At 36.8% G+C, this 15,887-nt stretch overlaps 1 protein-coding gene across 3 annotated transcripts in view; it reads right to left on the bottom strand.

Annotated features, from left to right (window-relative positions):
* EPHA6 (EPH receptor A6) overlaps positions 1-8,008 on the bottom strand; it is a 418,698-nt gene extending 410,690 nt beyond the window's left edge. For all 3 annotated transcript variants that reach the window (XM_026038558.1, XM_026038559.1, XM_026038560.1), the window contains exon 1: positions 7,988-8,008. The gene's annotated coding sequence lies outside the window, so the exon portion shown is untranslated. The remainder of the gene's footprint in view (positions 1-7,987) is intronic.
* Between the last annotated feature and the right edge of the window lie 7,879 nt (positions 8,009-15,887).

The raw sequence follows: 15,887 nt of genomic DNA, 5'->3' as shown, positions 1-15,887 counted from the left end.
CATATTGAATTTAACTAGATAGAAGATCCTCTTTGAGGATAGAGCTTAAGTCCATTTTTATGAAACCAATGCCTTAAATCCACCCATCCTAGTGCACCAATTACCTTATCTCTCAATTCACCATACATCTTTATCCACATTTTCTCCTCTTCTGCCTTCCTCCACCATGTTGTCCTACCTGCCTGCCAGGTGCAAAGAGTCTGAGCCACAACCCCACAGCACTAGGATTGCTGGTGCCATAGGGCAGCCCCACCTGTGGCCAGGGCAGCCAGTCAGGCCCACTAATCAGGGCTCTGCACTGCACCTGGGCCACCAGCTTGCACTTCTCTTCTGTCTACAGCCTCTGGTTTCAGGAGACAAGTAGGATCCTTGAGACTTTCTGTCTTTGATACTGAAAATCAACACAGTGCCTTTGTGATTTTGTTTGTCCCCTCAGAGTAGTGTGATCAGTATAGTGATAAAGTTAAAATAAGTATAAAGAAGATGAAAATCCTGGCAAATTCCCTGCACTTCTTGCCATAAAGCTCTTAGCTAAATGCCTGCAACAGCAGAACTAGAACTGCCCTTGCCTTTACAGGAAATGTCAAACAAGCAAAGAAATACGTGGTAGTTTTCTTGGACAAAGGTGCTTGTGCTCAGGATCAAGATACTAACAACTAAAGAAATAACAAATGAGCTAAATATTAAAGAGAAAACTGCAGCAATCTATGAAAATATTGGACACAATCCTGTGCCACGTGCTCTAGGTGACCCTCTATGTGCAGGGGGGTTGGACTAGATGATCTCTAAAGGGCGCTTCCAACCTCAACCATTCTGTGATTCTATGATATAAAAAGACCTAAAATGTCTGGAAGGCAAAAAAGTATATGTAATTTTCATTACCAACTGAATCATTCCCCAAAAGCAGAAACGAACAGACAACTTCTACAAATGTTTTGACTGAAGTTAATACTGAAGGTCAAAAACTCTTACAATTCCATTAGCTTGAAGGAATAAATGACATTTCTGATTAATTTTCCAAAAGAATTGGTGAAAGAAAGAAAAAGAAAGTTCCCTTTGAAAGTGCTGTGAGTAATCTGTCTGACCAATTTTCTCCAAAAAGAAAGCTGTATATAAAATGTATTTCATCAGGGAAATGAGGCAAGAATCTGTTGAGGTGGTCACCAATATTTATGACAGATGATGGCACACAGGAGTTTGCTGACTTTTTGAAATCCTGACAAAGTCAGTACAATTCTTTTTCATCAAACAAGCTTTGAAGACTCATTTGCAGGAAGACCGAGACTACGCTGCCTAATAAGTCTCTCATGAACTACAAACTGTGCAAATAATGGAACGCAAGCATGAGAAACAACTATTATCCTAGAAGTCCACAAAGCAGTAGCTCCAGCACAGGTTCTATCAAGTAATAAGCCTTTATTTTAATGTACTCACAGAAGATATAGTGGACAGATACTCGCCCTGAAGTATCATCAGCATTTAGGACTCTTCTCTGTAAATGTAGCATGGAAAATCCAGACTAGAATGGCAGCAAGCCACTCCTCAAACAATAAATCCCAAACAGAAGGCAAGGAGAGAAAAAACAAAAACAATCTGGACATACATAACCATGGATAAGAAGGCCAAGCTGGTCAGACGAGGAACTGGGAAAAGGCAAATCTGACTTGTAATGGAAAACAGAGCTCACCAAGGTGCTAAGAGAGTGAATTAGTCAGAACTGCAGGACCTGCAGCACCGTACAAGAAAAGAACAGATTTGCAGGGCTCAGTGACAGTAATACCCAGGTTATATTTGTCCAAATTAAAGCAAATGAAAATTGCTACATGAATAAGATTTCTCAAAGAAAAGTGAAGAAAGCTAGTAAACATTAAAAAAAAAACAAAAAAAAAAAAACAAAGAATTAGAATAGTCCACTTATCTTTTCCTCTAACAAAAAAAAAAAAACAAAGAATTAGAATAGTCCACTTATCTTTTCCTCTAAGTGGTCCAGTTATTCATCAGTAAGTCTGATTAACATGGACATGGTAGTCCATGTTAAAAGGCACTAAGAAATCAGGTAGGTACCTAGAACATGAAAGTTCACTGAGTTTGTATAGCAGGCAGGCTCTAGATACAGGCTTAGAAGAGCTGTGTCTATTTGCCAATGTACACAGTTATCACATGCATTTCTGAGAAAGGAACTCTATAGAGATTACTGAAAGCAAGCGGTTTGAGAAGACTGGAAATGAAACATGCTGAAAATAGATTGGCTGTTTTTATAGACCAGCTCTTTAAGGCTATAATATGCTTGTATATATCTGCCTTTATCACTAATTTTGATCAATAAAAGAAGTTTAACAATGACATCTCCTAGCCCTGACAATATTATTAGAATAAAAGTTTTAAACATATGAATGATTGATAACAGGSTTTGTAGTTATGAATGGTAAGAGAAGATTGTGGGTTATCAATTCTCTTACTTTAAGGCAAAACAAAATTTCTCTCTCTGAAAGTAATTCACTTCCCAGTATGTTCCTCTTTTTATAGTAACAATCAGGTTTACATCTATACTCAGTGCCACTGATTTCAATCCTCATTTCTACACCGATGAATAACAAAATTAATCGGGTTCATATTATGAATTCAGGGCTATTCCACAGCTTTACTGATGTTTAATACCAAATCAATTTAGCCAATACCTACATATTTTTCACCTCTGAATTATTAACAGAATAAGCAGGCATATATTCAATGGGGATATCTCAGCACAGGCAGTGCTGTTCAACAGTGTCTGCTGCCTACAGTAATCTAAAGCCTTGTCTTCACTCTCTAAAATATTTTCTTTCTGGAGTAAACATGCAGAGAAGACAATTCAGGTTTACTACAAGTAAAATCAAAATGGTTAACTATGAGCCAAATGCAAAGGATCCTAGAGTGACTGCACTGGCCTGTTTTTTACCTTGAGATAACTGTGCATGTTAGAGAACTACGCATCAACTAGTGAGAAAATGACCATCTTTCACTCAGTGAAAACAAGAACTTTGTTATGGGAGTTACTAACGCAATAGCTCTTCATTAAATTCATACACCCGATAAGTGTATTGCCCTCCCTGTTCCACTGGGAAAATGGCTTTCCTAGTGCCCCCAACAACTTCTGTGTCCTCCTCACCCCAATTTATTTTCAAATCAGTCAGAAATCTTAACTAACAGCATCAGTGGGAGTTGCTTTCCTTTTGCCAGWGACAATCTGAGTCCTGGTTTCACTGCTAGCAATTAAATTAGCAAGTCAAACAAGGTAATATGGGAGGAGGAAACCAAGAGGCTCTGCTGCACCTTCTATTCCAAGTGATTACGCTGATGGCCACATTTTGCTTTTAGACCTCTAATGTATTTGCCCAAACAAACCATTTGATATCATTTACACAAATAAGCAATTTCACCTATGGAAATTTTTTACTGAGCCTAATCGGCTAACCTAATAAAAGGGGACAGTAGAGGGGGAAGGCAAAATCTAACATCAGCAACTTCCTGATGTTGGCAACTTGCCYGTTCTTTACAAACCAATGTGTCCTTTGTTTATCAAGACGGACAAAATATTCCTTACTTGTTCAGCCAAAGCCTTTGGCAAAATATGAACATTTATTTTAACAACCTTAAAATCAAGGGCGAACCTAAGAGAAAGGAGCAAGAGAACAGATCACTTCATGAAGCATTAGCAGATCCATCATCCTGACAGAGCTCTCTTCTCCAAGGTACCAAGAAAAAATTTCTAGCAAAGGTACAGAAGATACTCTCAGATACTTATCTCACTTAGAACCAGACAATAAAGCAGAATTCATATCTACTTAAACATTCATTTCATTCATTTGTTCATTTAGTCAGCTCTTCGCTGGTTTTAAACCATTAAGCTTTGAGAAAAGTTCTAACCAGACCATTTACTCTTTCTCATTTACAACTATTTTTATATCTTATGCTAAGGCACTTTAAGTCTTCAGTTTTATTTCTCACTGAGAAACTTCTTTCTTTCCCTAGTAAAATGTTGGTTTCCTATAAATAAAGCATGATCAAACAAGGGATGGCTAACTGAGAATATGTTTAAATGCAACTGTAGCTCCTTAGTGTCAAATGCAAAGAACCAAAACAGCTAACCTTCTCCTGTTTGTGTCTGCAAAAACAGATTATTTCCTCAGCCCTGGTATCCAGCCATTTCTAGGGTTTGAGTTTTTCTCTTTTTCTGATTTTTTTTTTTTTTTTTTTTTTTCAGAGACATCATAGTCAATTCCAATCGGTTTCTACATGTGCTGCAGCACTAATAGCATTACATTCGGTGCTGTCCAGGGTCCTTTCACAGCAGATCAGAAAGGAAGGGACACCCTAAATGCTGCTCCTAGCTGCTGCAGAGAGASGGGCCGCGTGGGGACAGCAGCCTGGGCAGGGGGCAGTGGTGGAAAGGAGCCCAGAGTGATGCAGCATAGAGCTCCTCTCTGCAGCTCGGAGCTTCACCATCTTCTGCTGCAATTTCTGAGCTGCAGAAATAGGCTTTATATATATATATATATGTGTGTGTGTGTGTGTGTGTGTGTGTGTGTGTGTGTGTGTGTGTGTGTGCATGCATTTATACACACACTAGGCTGTGTGGTCTAAGTGTTCAAATCGTGCAAACTGTCTGGACATAGCATCCAGGTAACTAAAGTGTGTCATTGGTGACGAATGACAAGTCCAGGTAGAGCAGACAGTTTCAACCCTGGATAAAGCTCCTTTTAGCTGAGCACATCTAGGCTCTTTCCCATTCTGCTTTAGGGAATCCATCCATATGCTTAGACATGTTCTTGGTTCTTTAACTCCTGCTTTCAGAGTCCTGTATGTTTAATGTTCATCTGCTGAAGATGTCAGGAAAGGCAAGGCACACAGTCTGCACACACTACTACCCAAACTTAAACACAGCATATTTTGAAAAGGGAGCAATGTAGCTACTACACAGCTTGGGCCTCTCAACTTTCTGCTCAGCAGAAGAGCCTGTATCTGCTGTGGGGCCTCTCCCTGGGCTGCTCCCTCGTCCCTGAGAGAGCCAAGCTCAACAGAGACAGCGGCYACACGGGCCTACTGCAACTCAGCCCACAGGGCCACGTTGGTGCTCCAAGAATTCCCAGCTGGCTTTGGGCTACTGTTTCCTCCTTGTCCTGCGTTTAGTGGAATACTGCATGCTGCCAGAGCACGGCTTTTCGGGGAACTTCAGCTTTAAAGTTCAGCACACTTGCTCAGGGGAAATCCTCATGCGCATAAACTGTTCCCACAACCTAATACTTACCACCTCACCTCCAGCCTGAGCAAACATCAGCTGAGGTGCTTATTACTATGGGATTCAAGGTTGTAACAATTTTTTTTTCCACTCARTATGTAAAATTAAAATATTTTACCTATAACTGGATGCTATTAAAAAGAAAAAAAAAAAAAGTTGTACATTTACCTTTAGCTTTTGCTTTCAGTGGAAGGGCTGTACACAAAGAAGTGGCAAGATTCCTTGTTGTGGGAATCTTGACCAAAATCTCTATGCTCAGAGGCCCATCATATTTTAAATAATGCAACTTTCAAACTGCAGAGTTATAGAGCTCAACCCGCATGGTATATGTCCTCAACCATTTTTCTATTAAATAAATACCTTTTATGCAAAAGTATCACGGCAAGTACAGCAGCCCCACTTGGAAACTCGTGATGTCTGCAGACACACAATGGTTGTCCGAAAAGCAGATTCAGTGGCCAGCGGGCAATGAGCCACTAATCACAGACACTCAGGAGAGACATTTGCTCATTTGTTTTGGAGCTGCACAGGGCTGGTGCTCGGTGGTTTCCCACAAGTCGAGCACACACTCATGACTTTCCAAACCGTATTTACACACTCAGTAATTTCCCCGTATCTTACATTGCTTGGTTAGTAATTTGCATACAGTTATAATATTGCTTACTCATCATGCCCATTACTATGCATGCTCAGGAGAAAAACCTTCACCCGGGCAAAGCCCTTTTTGACCCATCGGCATGCTTTTTAGTATTATGAWGAAGACAGCTCACTTAAGGAAACTTGGCTTTTCCTGCCTGGTTTGCAGGAAAAAATCTGATTTTAATGAGCAGCTCCAGGTTGTCCTTGGTTAAAGAATGCTAACTGTCTATTCTGCCTGGCCTACTGATATGTTTCTGCCTGTCCTACCAAGATACAGGGGACATCTGTTCCACTTAGTTTTAAACAAGGTGAATCATCCTAATCCTGCAACACAATCAGGAAAACTTTTTAATYGCAACCACTGGAGGGATCACCATCAAACATGAAATGGCTGCACACCCAACAGCTTATCTTGCACTTGTAGAAAGGTTTTGATAGAGTTCTGTGTGACAGATTACTTGTGCAGCAGGCCACCAACCTGGAACACAAATACTGAACAGAACTAGTTAAAGAACAGAAAATAGAGTACAGCTSAAAGAAGATCTATATCGAGCAAGGAGAAAACAGTGGGAGGAGTGCTACTGCACAAGCTAGCACTGGACAAGAACAGGATTTTGAAAGGTTAGAAAGAGTAAACCAGACACAAGGAATAAAAGAGCAGAAATGTGGACAGGCTAAAAAWACATATGTCATCAACAAGCCATATAAGATAAATGGAAGGAAACAGCTTGGAAGAATATAAAACTACAGAATATGTAGACTGGAGCACTTTGACTTCAATTAAAAATCTTACAACAGAAAAATCAGATAAAATAATAAAGAACAAATTAAAGGCAAATACATTTAGTACTCAAAAAGATATTTTCTGAATTAAAAGTACATACAGTAGCTTAGATGTAAAACACATGGTTTGTTATAAAAAGAAGAGGAATGAAAAGCTACATCCATTTTTTTTTTAGTCCAGCATCACGAAAGTTTATAGACTAAAAACTGCTACCCATGGTGAATGAACAGCATAATTTGCCCTAATGTCCATTTCCACTTTACTTGCAACCCTTTTGCATGCAGGTAGGATAATAACAGAGATAAGAGGGTGGGGGAAAGGTATATTTGATCATTTATGTTTATGTGTTTATGTTAATACATTCTAAGAGAACATTAGGATTTCTGTAACCAAGATGCTGCTTGTATTCACCATTTGAGAATAAGGGGAAAAAAAAGCAAAACTTTTTCTTTTTTCGTTCTTATTCAGGGGAATGTGATACAAAGCAGAATCTCTCAAAACTGCATAATTGTAACCCATGAAAAAGAAAGGTTTAAGGGATCCATAACTTCAACTGTTCTCAGTGCTGCCCTAAAAAATGCTTTTATCAAGTATATTTGTTATCATATAGATTTATGTGTGTTCAATGTCAGTCAATTTACATATGTTCAATGTCAGTCACTGAGGATACTTCATATTAAAAGATGAAAGATTACAGGTTGGGAAAGGACTTGGGAAGGGATTAGCCATTGCTGTGTGAAGAATTGCTAAATAAGTAATCAAGTACAGCTGATGTCACTTGGTCTTACAAAGAGACATTTGGTGCTTCAAAGGAATGAAATGCTGCTTAATATAGTTAGAGGACTGCTAGGACTGCAGAGAGCTATCTCCTGAATAAATCAGAATTAAACAGGTTTCAAGTGGAAGCACTGCTTCTCACTACGTCTTCTGGAGGACCCAAGAAGGAAAATAATCTATAAAGGCTCATTGCAATGACATGGGTGTGAAATACAGTTGATGGAGGAAGACAAAATTCCTTTAAGTGTCCAAAGCAAGTTAGCAGTGTATTTATCTATACAGAGTGACTATTCAGGTTTATTCCAGTATAAATATAATAAGTATATTTTATCCCAGTTCCTCAATTATGTCCTTTATTTAATTAAAAAAAAAAGTATCTGTATCTGTGTTGTCTATTTTGTATATATTTTGCATATATCTTGCTTTAAATTCTTTTCAGGTATTCTATTTATACCTGAACTTGAATGAATGATGAGGGCCTAATTCTCTAAAAGCAACATATTTCTTACCTAATATCCAAATAGAGCATACTTCTCAGGTTGAACTGAGAGCTGAAACGTCAGAAGTACCTTGTTCAACAAAACAGAAGGACCTGCAGAGCAGCAGCGTAGTGTGGGAGCTCATCCGACTCTCAAGGGCTCTAAAGAAATTGTTATAAAATCCTCTGGTTTAAAACTGGATTTCTTTTGGGATCACATGAGTTCTCCTGAGACACTGTCGGGAAAAGTCCCTATCTCTACATACCAAATTATTTATTGTGTGGCATATCTCTAATGCAAGGTATCATAACAGCATCATTTTTTTTTTTTTTTTTATCATTTGAGGTGCCTGAATGATTTTTCTAACATCATGCACTTTATTGTATTTTATGGGTTTTTTTTTCAGGGTTTTACTGATAAAGGGAAAGCAAGTCAAATAATGATGAGCTTTCAGCAGATCTTAATGAAAACCCATTCCCATAATGTCCTTTGAAATAATATGTCTGCACGAGCGCATGGAATATTGGAAGGAATTGTGCATTTTTTTGCTCCACTGTCATAATAATGATTAAGAATATGCTACAGTTCAAATAGCTGAATTAGAAAGTTTTATAAAAGTGCCAAGAACACCTTCTCWGACTGCTACATGTGAAATAAATCCTGTATTAACATTTCCACAAATAGTTGTACTCGATTGTAAGATAAGGAAAACAAGGAAGATTATTATGTTATATACTTTTTTGATGATTTTGAGGGGGAACCAAATTGCCCCAAAATCTCACTAAGATTGGAAATATGCTGAGATTCATCTTTACATTTTAGGTTACAGAAATATTTGTTTCTCTAWCAGGAAATAAACTTCGGGAAAATGAGAGAAATTTTACAAATCTTAAAAGACATTTACAGACTCAGGAATACTGGTCTTCAGTTTTCCAGATGAACGATAATTTCTTAGCAAAAGTCAACTTGACATTCTGTTTGTATAAGCATATGTTTCTAAAATATTATATTTGTTTATAAGTCTGTCTTTGCACCATTTAGTTAAATCAATGTCATTACACTTAGTTGTATACTTCCTTGTACAATTTTCATGCATGCCTACCCTGAGATTTTAGCTACTCCTGCATAAAATTTTCCACCAGTGTGTCCATTGCTAGCTTCAACTTGTAAAATAAAGTGGGAACAAAGATGAATAATTAAATATAACCCTTAAAGTCTGAATTCTCACCTCTCCCCACTTTGTTTTCTTCATGGAAGGCATTTCAAATGAGGTCACTTAGGGCTTTAGTATAATCTTCAGGTTTTTCTTAGCATTCAGATGAAATATAAACTTTTGCCCCAAAGAATGCTCTTATTTGCTAATTGCTTTGGGGCTGCAGAAGAAGCAGAAGAGGGAGCACTAATATCCCCTGTGCTTCCCACCAAGATAGCAACAACAGAATTATCACAAAATGATCCATCAGTTCCAATTGTATCTTCTTCACCATATTCAATTTATTTTTCTTGTCTTTCTGTTTGGTAATTATGCGTGACCAACATTACAAGAAGAAAATTTAAACAGCCAAAACAGCATGTATAACTGTAAATTTAAAATAACAGAAACTACTATTTTGATATTATTTATTTATGGACAGCATATACGGCTTCATTTCCATGACCAATTACTTAATATTAAGTACTGTGTCATTTCCCGTCACCATTCATGCTGTACAGTGATGGTGATGATATTTATCTCCTGTGAAAAAATAAAATACCTGAAAAAAATCCACCTTACTCAGTTTTCTGGAATGATTGAAAACACTACTATATGAGAAACTAATATTCTGACCTGGCATGTGAAATCATTAATAGAAGAAATATAGTAGTCTGATAATAGAACTGTTGCAAGACCTTAAAAGGTCTAAAATATTTTGTCTGGGAAACAAAGGCTCATCAATATGGATGTGTACCAAAAAATAAAGATGGTCATATCTTGAAAGAGATGAACAGACCTCCTGGATGTGCTATCACTTATGGCAGAGAAAGAAAATAATTCACCTAACTATGAAGGAAGCGTGGCAAGATCATTATGTATAAAATTAGTGAAATACACATTTAATGTGCTTTATTTACTTTCAGAAAAATATCAAAATAGATCTCATGTGATTTTACCTAGGATTCTGAATAGCTCAAAGCTGACCTTCATTCTACCTGTGTTACACTGTCACTTGGAACTTTTGTTTCCATTTCTTTTTTTTTTCTTTGTTTATTCCTTATTTTCCAAGGGTTTCTTCAGAATACAGTATCTTTGTTCTGTTATACTGCATGCTACTGACCTTATTGATAGGCCTTCCACCCCAGATCAGCATTTCACAAAAACTCAAATGACTGATTCAGCTTTGTAGCAGTATTTTAAYTGTAGCGTCTCATCCACCTTTTACTTAAAATGTTTTTTGGAGTAAGATGAAAATGTTTTTAAGTTTTATTTTAACATATAAAAGAAGAAAGGTGGTTTCCTAAAGAAATGCGGTTTGTGCAACTACTGTCTGTCTATAATTCCTCCTATTAAAAACTTTTGAAACCCTTAGCTTTTGAAATAAAACTAGGGACAAAATCTCAATGTTAGGCAAACTCCAAACACTTTGTGACAACCAGAGCTTGAAATTACTGACTCTAATGAAGGAAAACTCAAGAAAGCAGCTAATCTGCTTGGCCTCTTCTGCATGCAGGYTGCCCAGACGGCTCCCTCCTAACTGGAAGCAGCCACAGCACAGTTTCCTTCGTGACTTTACAGAGGGAACGCAGCAAAAAACACCTGGGCTGCAGAGGACTCACAGCAGCAAGGAACAGAGTTTTAGAGTCTATGGAACATATCTCTGGAAAACCTGACTTCACGGTTCATGTGTCTCAAAGAACAAGCTGTTTTACACAGCATACTGTATATTTCTATTCTTCCTTTTGATGCAATTGATGATTCACTTAAAAAAAAAAAGGGTGATTATATTTGCTACACAACACAGAAAGAACGTGCTTTAAGTGGCCGTGAATGTAGCATACACTTTAAGAAACAGAAAAAAAAATTGAGAGGTACCCAAAGCTGGAGCTATTCATTCTGTACAGTACTGTTATCTAACTATACACATTTTTTGTTCCCTATGCTGGAARCCTGGTGTAGCCAACTCTTGTACACACTTCTGTATTTGAACGCATTCTGGCAAGCATATGCTGTGGACTCTTCCCCCACAATTTTAATACATATGGGAAAAAAATTAAAAAGCTTCCTGTTTACATGTAATAAGATGTGTACTCAGTCTGAACAAGGACTTCTCAATAAGGGTTGCCAGTCACCTGCCTGAGAAAGGCAGCACCACCTTATTGAGAAAATGTCCATTTTCTGTGAGCAGGTTTCCATTGCACGTGACACTAACATACGTCCGCTATGATACCACTTCTCGAGCGTGACACACTATCAATAAATTTAATCATCRTCAATGATTAATTGTCGTTTACAGTTTGAAAACCAGGTTTGGAAATGCTAAATACTGGGGTCAGATCGTAAAGTGGTGAAAAAGCAGAAGAAAAAAAAAAGAAAAGTAGTAAAAAAAGGGGGATTTGAACTAAAGCATTATGAATTCACTACTATGTTCTTTTCTGGTGAACAGAAAGAAAATTCTTCAAAATACTTAATCCCTTTTAGGAGCATGGAATAAATGTTCCGTGGCTATCAGACAAAGAGATAAATAGTGCATAGCTACTGGCTAGGTATGAGATTAAACACAAAGCGGGGTTTCACTATCACATTCTCTTCTTCAGTATATCTGGCGCATGCAGTATTGCCATATACCAAACACAGTTTTTCTTTCCCTGCAACATTTACTCCAGTGTTATCCGCTATTGCGCACTGAAAGTCCCAGTAAGATCACAGGCTTAATGTACAGAAGCAAATGACCTGTTTGTCTTCTCCTAATATTTGCTGCTTCTAGCCCAATGACTGATTACAAGTGGAATRGTTGTTTATTTACAGAGATTACATACTTTGCATACACTGGCCCAGACCTCTTCTGTTTTTCTCACTAACTTAAATAGGAGCAGGATTAGATCTCTGATAGAAGCTTTACTGCACAGAGAGATTTGAGAGATTAGCAATAAACTGTTACAGCAAGATATTTTTTCATCGAAGCTACATAAAACAGTTTACAAGATAGGCTGTTGAGATTCCTTATATATTATCATCTGCCTTTGTCATTTTTTTTTTTTCTCAGAGTATAGTCTATTATACAGCATCATTTTATCAGTAAGCAGGAATAACATTAAGCAGRGACTTTGTTCGTGCCATGAGCTATTCCAAGGGCAGGTAAGAAAATAATTTCTTTGTATTTTGAAAAGAAGACAATGTTTTTAAAGCTGTACTTTAAGGACAGGCTTTACTTGGCTCCTGATTTAGTCTGTGCCATGACGCAGACGTAATATTGGCATGAAGAAGACTAAACCCCAGCTTCAGGGTTCTGCTGTTACGTGTTTATCCTGAACACTGTCCTAGTTAGAGTTAGCTCTAGTTAGCTATTAGACAGAATGATGACAGCAGGAATTTCACCTTTTCCTTTTGGCAGCAACTTCTGAAAAGATACTATGGCTACAAATGAATTAACTTTTTTTTCAAACTAATGGCTAAGTATACACTAAACCGAATACATATTCCAGCAAATATTTTTTCCATAAACTGTCATGAATTTTAGAAATACAGACATTGCACACTGTGATTCTATTCTTTGCATGTATCTATTTTCGTTTGTGCTATTCTGAACATAAATTTCCTTCTCAATTTCTTTCAAATTGGAAATAGTTATTTGGGGCAGCACACTCAGTAGGCACAGATTAAGGAAAGTCTTTTTTTTTTTTTTTTCCCTACTGGTTTTCCTCAAAAGTCATAACCAGACTGCTGCACCCTCTGTTTAGACTGTCAGAGATGTTTATATTTAGGAAACAGAGATATAAAAATCTGCATTTATAAGCAAATGGTTACTAAACTGCTGTACAGAAAAGTTACAGGGGAACAATGATATTGGAAACACTGAAGCTTCAGGAACTTTCATAATATTACTGTAGTCTACAAAACTACAAATGGCTTAGGATGACTTAATTTTGCTTTACTTTATAGGCTGAAGCTCTACACTCGGGCTACGTCTCAGAAATACGTACCAGTGTTGCCTGCTAAATTACATCCAGCAAGCTTTTTCATTTCCTACCAAGTTATCATAATAATTTTTTGAATTGCTCTGATTCCTACATCAAAACCAGGATATTAATAGGACAGTTATTTCAAAGCATTCCTTAATGGAGATCTGATGTGTTTCCATACTTAGCAACTCAGTACTGACCTTACTGTGTTGACAGACTTGCAGACTAAAGTTCTCTAGCTAATAATAATGGTATCAAGCAGATGTTGACCTCCTGCTTACTTAAGGAGTCCTTGGAAGGAACTTCACTATCAGTTAAGTTATATGCTATATATGTAACTTCTCTATATATTATGTATGTAACTTCTCCTTTTATTCAGTCTAACCTTGATTGATAGGAGGCAAATGTCCCTTTCAGCAAGTCCACCTCTATGCCCCTTGCCTTCTAACCATGCTTTATGAGCATAATGTCTAATCAGGTCAAAGCAAAACTACTTTCTAAATTAGACCTAGGTGGGAGCCCACATCCACTCCCATTAAACTAGCTCAACTTTTATTGACTTCAAAATGAGCACATGAAGCCAGCAAATGGATTCTTAAGTGTAACACAGAACTATAACTCTATTCACTATCTTCAGTTTTGTATTTTTTTTTTCTAATTTAGTCCTTCACAATGGTGAAGTCACTGCAATGTCTAGACACCTCCCAAAACACACAGCTATAAGCAAATCCTAATGCCAGTACCTGGCTTTTCAGAAAGAGGATGAGCAAATTAGAGAACGATCTGGATGCAGTTGCAGTCACTCAGTTTATGGTTTTCAGACTTGAGAAAAAGCCCGTGAGRGAAGTGCGTGTGTGTGGAGGGAAGGAACATTGTACAGATGCCTCTCTCCTTGAAATTCCAGCATGCATTTGGGRCAGTGAATGGAAAAGTACAAGCCTTGTTGATCTCACCTTGTGCTACATTATAGGGAAACTGGACTTCTATTGACCAATTAAATCCATGGTGGTGCTGATTTGTGAAGCAGTCTGAGTCACTTAATACGAAAAACAGTTATTTATAACCTATATATGCAGCCATAAGTTAGTCRACTTGTCTGTTTCAGTGTCAATGTCTGCTCTTCTAGAAATGTATGATCTTTCTTTAAGTCTTTATAGTGCAGTYAAGCATTTACAAAACATTGTTTATATGAGTTGCTTAATATGGATGTCTCTGTAAGTTCTCCACATCTTTAAATTATTTTATGCTAAGATTTAACTATCCGAAACCTATAGCCATCTAGTTATGCCTACAGAGTTCTAAATTTTTATTATATATATTTTACGCAAATTAAGTCACACTGCATATTAGAAAGATTCCTGTAAAAATAAATATATACATAATAAATATATATAAATATATATAAAATATATTTCTATATAATATATAGAAATACTTACTTTTAAGTTTATTGTGCTTACCTAAGTCCTTCACACAAGCAATAAGTACTTTAATAGCTCTTGTAGTTTAAAGATACACAGCATTTGTTTGTTGAGATTTTAGTTTTGACATTCATGTGCTGTTTATATTATTGCATAGCTTCTTGAACTTCTACATGCCAAAAAAATCTATTTACCTTCAAAGGCAATAAAAGATGTGCAAGTGGGAGTTGCAGCTATTTTTCAGACTAATTCATGTCATGGAGAAAAAAAAAAAAAAAAAAAAATTGTATGGTGTCTAAAGCAGACCAGAAGAAAAGCCTGCCTATATGAAAGACTGTGTCCAGAGGTATTCTAATAAGATGACCTCCACCTACAAACCTTGTTTATTTTATAACTATAGACCACTATCAACTGAATAACATCACTAATTTAAAAGGATTTTTATAAGGAGTGATAACAGTGTCTCTTACTAGTTGTTTCATCTACATCACTGTAACAACAGCTATCACATACCTCTAGCCTCAAAATGTGACAGCAAATTTTTGTAATTAGAGACGACATTTGAAAGCAGAAACAGCCACATTAAGTCCTGTGGCCTTCCTTTTACTTTACAGTTGGGAAGCTCCTAGTGAACGCTATATATAAATGTGAGTGCATTCTTTATGCTCTGCTTGTTAATTTAACATTCGTCTAAATTAAAGATCTGAGATTAAACTCTTAAGATTTGCAGTCTCCTTAACTAAATAAAAAACAGTGCCAGAGAAACAACATAACAGAACAACATAGCGCTGAATCACAGTGACAAAAATATCCATTGTATGTTATTTAGCAATTAAGTACATGGCACCCAAATTTTAATACATCTTTTACCAAGCATTACTGCTAACCTTTCCTCTGTATCATTCTGTATTAGATCAAATCCAGTAGTATCAMACATCATGATGGACAAGAAATAGCAAGATTAAATGTAGCACAGAAGCTGTGGTACACCCTTGAAGTTATGGTAGATATTTAGTGCTCTTTCAGCTTATCAGCTTTCATTTTCCTTTATTTCCTACAGCTCACCAGAAAGCCAAGTTTGACATAATTTGGCCTGTCACTTTTAAAAAAGATGTCTTATAAAATTAATAATATTCTTTGCAGAATAGGAAATTTCAAGTAAAGCCTTTTCCTATTTCCGTGTATATTTGATTTCTCACTTTTTACAAGATCTTAAGAGAAAAAAATGGAAATAAAATGAATACATTAAAATATTAGAAGACAGACTACATTTCTAACCTATTCTAATGCAAAACATTAAATCAGCTAAAAAAATTATTGCATACCTATACTAGACCTCCATCTCTCATCAG

Source organism: Nothoprocta perdicaria, unplaced genomic scaffold (genome assembly GCF_003342845.1).
Source record: "Nothoprocta perdicaria isolate Ctin4 unplaced genomic scaffold, notPer1 scaffold_212, whole genome shotgun sequence".
Lineage (NCBI taxonomy): Eukaryota > Metazoa > Chordata > Aves > Tinamiformes > Tinamidae > Nothoprocta > Nothoprocta perdicaria.
Note: the sequence above shows the minus strand (reverse complement) of the source record. Positions and strands in the feature narration are given on the sequence as shown.